Source organism: Oryctolagus cuniculus, chromosome 8 (assembly GCF_964237555.1).
Source record: "Oryctolagus cuniculus chromosome 8, mOryCun1.1, whole genome shotgun sequence".
Taxonomy (NCBI): domain Eukaryota; kingdom Metazoa; phylum Chordata; class Mammalia; order Lagomorpha; family Leporidae; genus Oryctolagus; species Oryctolagus cuniculus.
Window position 1 is genome coordinate 95124642 of NC_091439.1, and position 10522 is coordinate 95135163.

Genomic DNA, 10522 nt, shown 5'->3' on the forward strand with positions numbered 1-10522 from the left:
GTGACTTGATCAGCTCTTGTCCTGATGGTTGATGTACAATGTAATACTTTATCCATTTTAGTATTTTTTTTGTTCTAGTACTATTGGTTGAACTCTGTAATTAACACACAATTATTCTTAGGTGTTTAAATTTTAACTGTAAAGTGATCCCTGTTAGGAATTTGGAAAACATTATGCTGAGTGAAATAAGCCAATCCCAAAGGAACAAATACCACTTGTTCTCCTTGATAGGTGACAACTAACTGAGCACCAAAAAGGAAACCTGTTAAAGTGAAATGAACACTATGAGAAACGGTGACTTGATCAGCCCTCACCCTGACTGTTGATGAGCAACTTGATATGTTATCCCTCTTAGTATTTTTTTTGTTTGTTCTACTTAATGCTTTTGGTTGAATACTGTACTCAATACACAATTCTTCTTAAGTGCTGAAACTTAACTGAAAAGTGATCGCTGTTAAATATAAGAGTGGGAATAAGAGAGGGAAGAGATGTGCAATTCGGGACATGCTCAAGCTGACTTACCTCAAACGGTAGACTTAGAAACATACCAGGGGATTCAAATTCAATCCCATCGAGGTGGCATGTACCAATGCCATCTCACTAGTCCCAGTGATCAATTTCTGTTCACAATTGAACATAATGATAGGACTAAGAACCAAAGGGATCACATAAACAAGAATAGTGTCTGCAAATACTAGCTGATAGAATCAAAAAGGGAGAGAACGATCCAACATGGGAAGTGAGATACACAGCAGACCCATAGAATGGCATATGTCCTAAACAGTACTCTGGCCTCAGAATCAGCCCTTAAGGCATGCGGATCTGGCTGAAAAGCCCATGAGAGTATTTCAGGCATGGAAAACCAAGACACTCTGGGGGAAAAAAAAAAACCTAAATGAAAGATCTCCGTGAGTGAGATCCCAGTGGAAAGAACGGGTCACCAAAGAAGGAGGTACCTTTCTCTGAAGGGAGGAGAGAACTTCCACTTTGACCATGGCCTTGTCTAAAAATTATCAGAGTCAGTGAACTCAGGGGGCTTCCATAGCCTTGGCAGCTCATGACAAGAGCCTAGGGTGATTACTGATGCCATAAACAAGAGTGTCAATTTGTTAAGTCAACAGCAGAAGTCACTGTGCACTTACTCCTCATGTAGGATCTTTGTCCTTAGTGTGCTGTACATTGAGATTTAATGCTATAACTAGTACTCAAACAGTATTTTTCACTTTATGTTTCTGTGTGGGAGCAAACTGTTGAAATCTTTACTTAATGTAAATTACTTAATGTAATGATCTTTATATAAAGAGAAACGAAAATGAATCTTGATGTGAATGGAAGGGGAGAGGGAGTGGGAAAGGGGAGGGTTGCGGGTGGGAGGGACGTTATGGGGGGGAAGCCATTGTAATTCATAAGCTGTACTTTGGAAATTTATATTCATTCAATAAAAGTTAAAAAAAAAAGAAAATTATAATGGAAGTTAAAAAATATTTTGAGACAAACAAAAATGTAAACATGGCATATTAAAACTTTCAGGATACAGCAGAAAAGTCTCTATAAGGAAGGTTTGTAGTTAAATGACTATATTAAAAAACCCCTTAACTACACAACTTAACATTAATCCTAAAGGAACTAGCAAAAGATGAACAAACTAAGTCTGCAGTTAGACAAAAGAAGGATATAATAAGGATCAGGAGAGGAATAGAGACTAGAAAAATAGTATAAAAGATCAACAAAACTAAGAGGGGTTGTTCAAAAAGATAAACAATTAGTAAACTTTTAGCTAGACTAACCAAGAAAAAAATAGAGAACATTGAAATATAATAAAATCATAAATGAAAGAGGAGACATAACAGATATTATGGAAATACATTTATAAGACCATAGGAAACTATTATGAACAATTAAATACCAACAAATTAGATAACATATAAGAAATGGATAAATTCTTAGCATATATTATCTACCCAGACTGAATCATGAAGAAATAGAAAATCTGAACAGACCAATGAGTAAGGAGATTCAATCATTAATGATGATAATAAAAAAAATCTCCCTTCAAAAAAAATATAGGATGTGATGGCTTCAATGGTGGATTCTACCAAACATTCGAAAAAGAACTAATAGAATCCTTCTCAAACTCTTCCAACAAAATAATGACAATGAGCTACTTATAAACTCTTTTAGTTTAATATTACCCTGATACCAAACTAATACAAAACATTATAAGGAAAAAATTTACAGTTAAATATACTAATGAATATAAATGAAAAATTATCAGAAAAACCTAACAAACTGAATAAACATTATAGTAAAAAAGATAATTCACTATGATCAAGTGGAATTTATCACTGGGATGCAAGACTGCATCAACTTACAGAAACTGATAAATGCAATACATTTAACACAATGGAAGAAACCATGTGATTATCTTATTAAATTCAGAAAAATAGATAAAATTCAACATCCTTTCATAATAAAAACTTATCAAATTTGGTATAGAAGGGGGTGTATATCAATACAACAATGGCCATTTATGATCAACCTGTACCTGATGTTATACACAATGGCTTAAAATTGAGAATCTCTCCTCTAAGATAGGTCTGGAACAAGACATGGAGGAGGTTTACTTTTGCCACTTCTATTTGACATAGTGTGGGAGTAATTACAGAAGAGAAAGTAATAGAAGGTATCTGAATAGCACAGCAAGAAGTGAAACATTGTTTGCTAATGACATAATTTCATATATAGAAAACCCAAAAGGGGCCAGAGTTCTGTCATAGAAGGCAAAGCACTGCCTGTGATATTATCATCTCATATGGGCACCAGTTCCTGATCCAGCACCCTACTAATTGCCTGGGAAAAGCATTGAAAAATGGTCCAAGTCTTTGGGCTCCAGCTGTCTACATGGGAGCCATGGATGAAGCCCTTTGCTTTGGCCTGACAGAGACCTGGCCACTGTGGCCATTTAGGGGGTAAACCAGTGTATGAAAGATGTCTCTAGGGCCCGCAGTGTGGTGTAGCAGGTAAAGCCACCGCCTGCAGTGCTGGCATCCCATATGGGTGCTGGTTCGAGTTCTGGCTGCTCTACTTCTGATCCAGCTCTCTGGTATGGCCTGGGAAAGCAGTAGAAGATGGCCCAAGTCCTTGGGCCCCTGCACCTGCATGGGAGACCTGGAAGAAGCTCCTGGCTCTTGGCTTTGGATCAGCACAGCTCCAGCCTTTGCAGCCGACTGGAGAGCGAACTAGCAGATGGAAGACCTCTATCTCTCTCTCTCTCTCTCTCTCTCTCTCTGCCTCTCCTTCTCTCTCTCTGCCTTTCCTTCTCTCTGTGTAACTCTGACTTTCAAATAAATAAATAAATTTTTCTTTAAAATAAAGACGTCTCTGTTTCTCACTCTTTCTCTGTAAGGCTGACTTTCAATTAAATAAATCTTAAAACAAAGACAACTCTAAAGATTCCACAAAAGACTCAGAACTAATAGATGAACAAAGCAAAATTTCAGCATACAAAGTTAACAGACAAACAGCAGTAGTATATATATACAATAATAACTAACTGTCTGAATAATAAATCAAGGTAATAATCCTGTTTCTGGTATCAATAAAATATGTTTAATAAATCTAACAAGGAAATAACTGACCCATACATTGAAAACTACAAAATTTTAGTGAAATAAATTGAAGAAGATACAAATAAATAGAAATATATCTTTTGCTCTTAAATTATAAGTTAATATTGTTAAAATTTCCACACTACCTAAAGTGATCTACATTTCCAAAATGATCTCTATGAAAATGCCAATGTCATTTTTTATAGAAATAGAAAAACCGATCCTAAAATTATATGCAACCACAAAAACCCCAAATAATCAATATCATCATGAGGTAAAGGAACAGAGTTGTAGGTATTGTAATACCTGGTTTCCAGCCATCCTGAAAAGCTTTAGTAATGGAAGTAGCATGATCTCAGTATGAAAATGGACATGGTGACCAACGACAGAGCCCAGAAATGAGCCCAGGTGAGTGTGATTCACTATTTTTGACAATGTTTCCAAGAATATGCAATGGGAAAAAGACAGACTCTTCTACAGATGTTGGAAAAACTGAATATTCACATGCAGAAGACTAAAATTTGACTATTATGCCATACCATATAAAAAAGCAAATTCATAATGGAATTGAAGACTTAAATGTAATCCTTAAACTGTAAAACTACTGAACAAAATCATAGAAGGAACTCTATATTGCACTGGTTTTGGCAATAATTTTGTATTTGACCTCAAGAGTGTAGGCAACAAAAGCAGAGATAGACAAATAGGATTATAACAAAGTAAATAGTTTTTTCATGGATAAGAAAACAATTGTAAGGGTGAAGAGACAACTTATAAATATGAGGAAAATATTTCCAAGCCACATATCTAAAAAGTATCAATATCCAACTCAGCTCAATAGCAAGAAAACAACCCAATTAAAAAATAAATAGGCAAGGGACTTGAATAGGCCTTTTGAAAAGCAGACATACAAATGGCCAACAGATGAAAAAATGCACATTCTGAATCACTAAGGAAACACAGATTTAAACCATATTGAGATATTACTCCATATCTGTCAGAATAGCTAGTTAAAAAGATGAAAGATGAATGTTGGCTAGAATGTAGAAATTGTGTGGAGGTTCCTCAAAAGCTAAAAATAGAATTACTATATGTCCAGAATCCCTACTTCTGAGAATTATCCAAAAGATTTGAACTCAGTTCATCAAAGAAATGGCTGCTCTTCTGTGTTTATTTAAGAGACTATAGATGAGTGAATTAAAAAACAACAACAAACAAACACCCAAGTGTGGTGTATGTACACAATGAGATATGATTCAGAAAAGTCCTGTATTCTGTGACAGCATGGATGGGACTGGAGCACATTGTGACAAGTGAAATAAGCCAGGCACAGAAGGACAAATACTGCCTGTTCTTGCATACGTGTGGAATCTAAAACTCACAGAAGCAGAGAGTAGAATGGTGGGCACTGGAGTTCGGAAGGTGGGGGGAATGGACAGATGATGGTGAAAGGGAGCAGAGCCTCAGAGGGAATGAGTTACTCTTTCAAATATGTTCTATAGCCTGGTGATTATAGTTAATAATAATAATGCAGTGTGCATTTCAAAATCGCTCAGGGAGTAAATTTCAAATATTCTCCCCACAAAATAGTACATGGATATATTATGTAAGTTGCTTTAATTCCATATTGTATTAACAAATCATAACACCACTTTACATACATAATTATAAATAATTCACAATAAAAATAATGGGGCAAAATAAGTGAATGGTTAAAAAAGGGTCTGGGCATAACTTTAAAGGCTTAGAGTATTTGTAAGAAGAAATAAGGAAATGTAGAAATGTAATTTGTGCAAAGCAAATTGCTTTAATAAAATATAATCAAATTTGTCTAAACCTACTTTTTGTTAAATTTTATAGAGTGAAAAAATCATTGTAACATCCTTTATGAGTAAATAAAAGGGTGATGTAATAAAGAAGCCATGGTATATGAATCTTAATGTAAGTGTTAAAGCTAACCTCCAGTTTATAAATTATATAAAAGCAAAACATTTGTTGTTGAATTCAGAAAACTGGCTATATAAAATTTCAACAAAAATAAACTTTCTCTTGCCCATGAAGGAGAATGTTGATGGTTATGGAAAGAATTCCACAGGGAAATTATAGTTATGGCAGAAGGAAGAAGCATCCTTGGAATGAAGCATGGTTAGTTAAATAAAATAGGCAGGTATTTGAAGATAAGTGGTAATTCTAAAAGTAACGGATACTATGCTCTCTAATCACAGGGAAACAGAAGGAGCCTGTGAATAGTTCATAATAAAATCAGATGAACAGAAGTAAGGATTTTCTTTTAAAACTTTGCAAGAGATATGAAAGGGAAAAGCCAAAAGGCATAAATTCAAGAGACCAAGACTCCCTCTGAAAAGTGCACTAAAATCTAGTTGCAGAGCTGGCGCTGTGGTGTAGTGGGTAAATCCGCCGCCTTAGTGTCAGCATCCCATATGAACACCTATTTGAGTTCTGGCTGCTCCACTTCAGATCCAGCTCTCTGCTATGGCCTGGGAAAGCAGCAGAGGATGGCCCAAATCCTTGGGCCCCTGATCCCACATGGGTGACCCAGAAGAAGCCCCTGGCTCCTGGTTTCAGATCGGCACAGCCAGATCAGCACAACTCCGGTGGTTGTGACCATCTGGGGAGTGAACCAGCAGTTGGAAGACCTCTCTCTCTCTCTCTCTCTTTGCCTCTGCCTCTCTGTACCTCTGCCTTTCAAATAAATAAAAAGTCTTAAACAAAATAAACAAAAAATCTAGTTGTACAAGTCATGTTTCACATCAGTCAGGTAGAACAGCTGTTTATTTTATAGTTTAATAGAAAAGACCATCTCCTTGTCTTATTTTTATGTCTGAAGTGGAACAGCGTATTAGAGCTTTTGATCATGATGTAATTATAGACCCAGAAGTTGAGTGAAAACCAAGCTTGGCATGAATGAGATCCCTCAGTTTTTCACATCCCAGGGGAAGCTTCCTTCAAATACAAGCAGTGGGTGCACTGGATACCTAAGAAGTGTAGCAGTTCCAGTGTGTGTGCACATAACTTTGTTTTTATTTTCAAATTTAGCTCTAGTCCCCCACGTTTATTTGGAGATTTCCTCATACCTTATCCTTCTTTGTTGGTGTAATTCTTCCTGCTTTTCTCCCTCTTTGCCCTCTTCCCTTCTGCATCTCCTTTTCCTTTGCTCCCTCTCCTATTAGAGAGGAAAAGAGGGTGGGCTGGAAGGAGGGAGAGAGAGCAAGAGTGCTCCTATTCACTGGTTCAGTCCCCAAATGCCTGGAACATCTGGGTGGGGCTGGGCCAGGCAAAGACCAGGGCTAGGAACCCAGTCAAGGTCTCTCACAAGAGTGGCAGGAGCCCAGCTGCCTGAGTCATCACTGCTGCATTCCAGGGTCTACACTAATGGGAATCTGGAGTTGTGAATGGAGCTGGGATTTAACCCAGTCTGATATGGAACATGAGCATCTTGCCCACAATGCTACCCCTCCTAGGTGATTTTAAATAGACTTTTTTTGTGGGTACTGGAAGCAAAATCTAATTACTCCAGTTTATTTTCATATCATATGATGTTATCTTGTTTTTAAAAATACAATTCTATAATCTTACTTTGAAAAGCAACTCAGTCTTGTATAGCTCTGAATTTTAGGTAGTTCTTCCAGTTTTCAAGTGCATGGACTCTTACCTGGAAACAGATGGCAAAGTACAGCATAAATCCACTCAGGATTAATGACTTCATCCTGTTCTTTCAGCCCCTATAGGTAAAGAAACAAGAGAAAAGATTGGTTAAGTGCTTGACAATGTGAGAATAACTTTAACAAGATTGCCAAGTTATACAAAATACAAATTTCAGTGACATTTTCAAGAATATAGAGGAAAATATTTACTAAAGTTAAACTTCAAATATGGATAGTAAATTAAACTATACACATGTATTTTTGGAAGATTCCATCATTCTGTGTAACTACTGAAAATCATATAGTTCATGGGCCAGCGCTGTGGCATAGTGGCTAAAGCCGCCTCCTGCAGTGCTGGAATACCATACAGGCTGGCTGCTCAACTTCCTATCCAGCTCTTTGCTGTGGCCTGGGAAAGCATCAGATGATGACCCAAGTCATTGGGCCCTTGCACTCATGTGGGAGACCTGGAAGAGGCTCCTGGCTTGTGGCTTCGAATTGGTGCAGCTCTGGATGTTGCGGTCACCTGGGGAGTGAATCAGTGGATGGAAGACTTTCTCTCTCTCTCTCTCTCTCTCTCTCTCCCTCTCTCTCTCTCTCTCTGTGTGTGTGTGTGTGTGTGTCTGCCTCCCTGTAGCTCTGCCCTTCAAATAACTAAATAAAATCTAAAAAAAAAAGAAAATCAGGTATTTCCAGGTGCTGTTGAGAGTACCAGTCAACCACTCACTGCACATACACACATCCTACTTGTCCTCCCCTTTCTAGTTTCATCATGTGGAAAAATTGCAGCAATTGTGACATAAAAGGAGTTTGATTAATAAAAGGAATGCTATTAATGTCAGGGGTCAATTTTATGAGACTCAACTGCTAAATGCATGATGTGTGGCATGGTTTGCTATGTATTATGTTCTGAGGATAATTTTCATGAAATCTGAGATTCTACATTATTGGACTTTGCTTCTCTTTTTTCCAGTTTATATTTTTTTAGTCTACAGGATTGATAGAAGTCTTTCTAAAATATTGACCTGTCAAATCTATTTCTGATCTATGACAGTCAACATGGTATTGATCTTTCTAATATCAGACAGTTGTATGAGTGGGAAGGGTACATTATCTCCATGCTGCCAGATTATTGGGGGGTGAGTATACAGAAGAAAGGGAATCTGGTACCATCATTTTGTGAAAGCAAAATGAAAAATAAAGCCTACCTGAGCCTAACTTAGGAATGACCTTAGGGAAGCTCCATTTGTTTTGAGTTTCACAAGCCTTGGAAGCATTTGGCTCCTGAGAACCAAGGTGGCATCCTCAGCTTCACTGGCCTTGGAGCTGACAGATGAACTTATAGAATCGTCTTCAGAAAACCTTGGAAACCACTTGATGAGTTCTATCTCATCCTGCAATGAATCTGTTTACATCATGATCTTTCCCCACAAAACAGAATTGGTGCCAATGTTTCCATTTTAGTGAATGGCACATTGTTCACGCAGCAGTGGGATCTGGAATCCTGTCTTAGCCGTGACTTTTCTCCTCATTTCAGGTCCAAAATTCATTAAACTCTTGCTGATATTTCACCTACTGGACAATGTTTTGGGTCAGTTCATTTATGTCCATTTTCACCAGCAGAATCCTATATAAATTACCCTCCTATCTCATCTGGTCCTTCATTAACTCAGCAAATACTACTTTGTCTATTGTGTGTTAGACACCCTTCCAGGAGGTAGGAATATACGGAGAACTATACAATGTCCCTGAGCCATTAGCATTTTCATTCTCATGATTACCAAAACAGTTCCTTAATTGACTCATGGCCCTGCTTTGAATCAACACTACAGTTATTCCAATTTTTATAAAATACAAATATGGTTATTCTAGTTCTTGGCTAACATCTTTAACTAGTTTCCCAGTTCTCATTATCCTAAAGCAAAGCAAAACAGGCAAACAAAACCTCAACAGACTTACAAGATCCTTAGCAATCCCACTTGTAGCTGTTCCATAGTCAAGTCCTTTTGATGTGGTGTGTGTGACACACACACACACACACACACAGAAAAAGAGAGAGACTCTTCCTCAAAGGTTCTAAATATTCTATTTCACACAATCCCTGTAAGAAGGCTTTTATTCTACCTACCAGTTAGAAAACTCCAGTCAAGTTAGCTCTTCATGTGTCAGTTATCAGTGATTATTCTTACCTTACTGGATGGAGTTCTCTGGAGTGTTTGACAAGGAGTCCATCCCTCCTCTCAGTTTCTTTGAAACCACCTTATCCTGGCTCTCTTTTTACCTCTCTGAAATTCTTAGGTTTCTTCAGGGGCTTTTGTCCTTTCTCACCTTCATTAGGGTCCTGGCATCAGTCCTATATTCTCTCACTATGTAGCAACATCTCTGTATGAGCTCTTGCAAACTTTTGGAAATAGCATCTAAAGTCACCGATCAAGATTAGAACATGCAACTCCTTTGTGGACAGCTCTGTTTGGCTGCACCATGATACTTTTAACCAAGCCTGCACAAAATTGGACTCACTAGTGTCTCCTAGCTTGTTCTTACATAGGAAACTAGTCATTAAGTGAGAGAAGAAGATTCTGGAGTAAGGGTGCTGTACAAGTATGGTACAATCCATACAATTACCTTGACCGGGGCGCACTTTTGAATCTTGGTCAGTACTTGCTTGTTCTTGACCACGCCACTCCCTCTAAGATTTGATATCTGCAGATGGAAAGTGAACTATTTGAAGGATTCTCTCATTTAATAAGGCAAACCTCCCTTTCCCCTGCCCCTCCTACTTTCCTCTTATTGGTTGTGGTAGGAAGTAGACTAGGAAAAAAAAAAATGTCCAGGTGGATTATTTTAGTTTAATCCTGATGCATTTGCCCTGTGGGATTTCTCTCCCAGCAACATGGAAAACTCTATTTTATTTTTTACTTGGAAGCGGTAAGATAAAATCTGATTGCTAACAAAATATGTAAACACATGGCTTGTATGTTTATCACTCATTTTAGGATAACTATGATTTAGTTTCTGATTTATAGTTATAGAATATATAGTAAATGTTTCAAAATTTTAGAATTTGTTATACATTTTTACAATTTGTTTCAGTATTTTTTTAAAAGATTTATTTATTTGAAAGTCAGAGTTACACAGAGAGAGGAGAGGCAGAAAGAGAGAGAGAGAGAGAGAGAGAGAGAGAGTCTCATCGATGCTTCACTCCTCAATTGGCCACAATGGCTGGAGCTGCGCTGATCCACAGCCAGA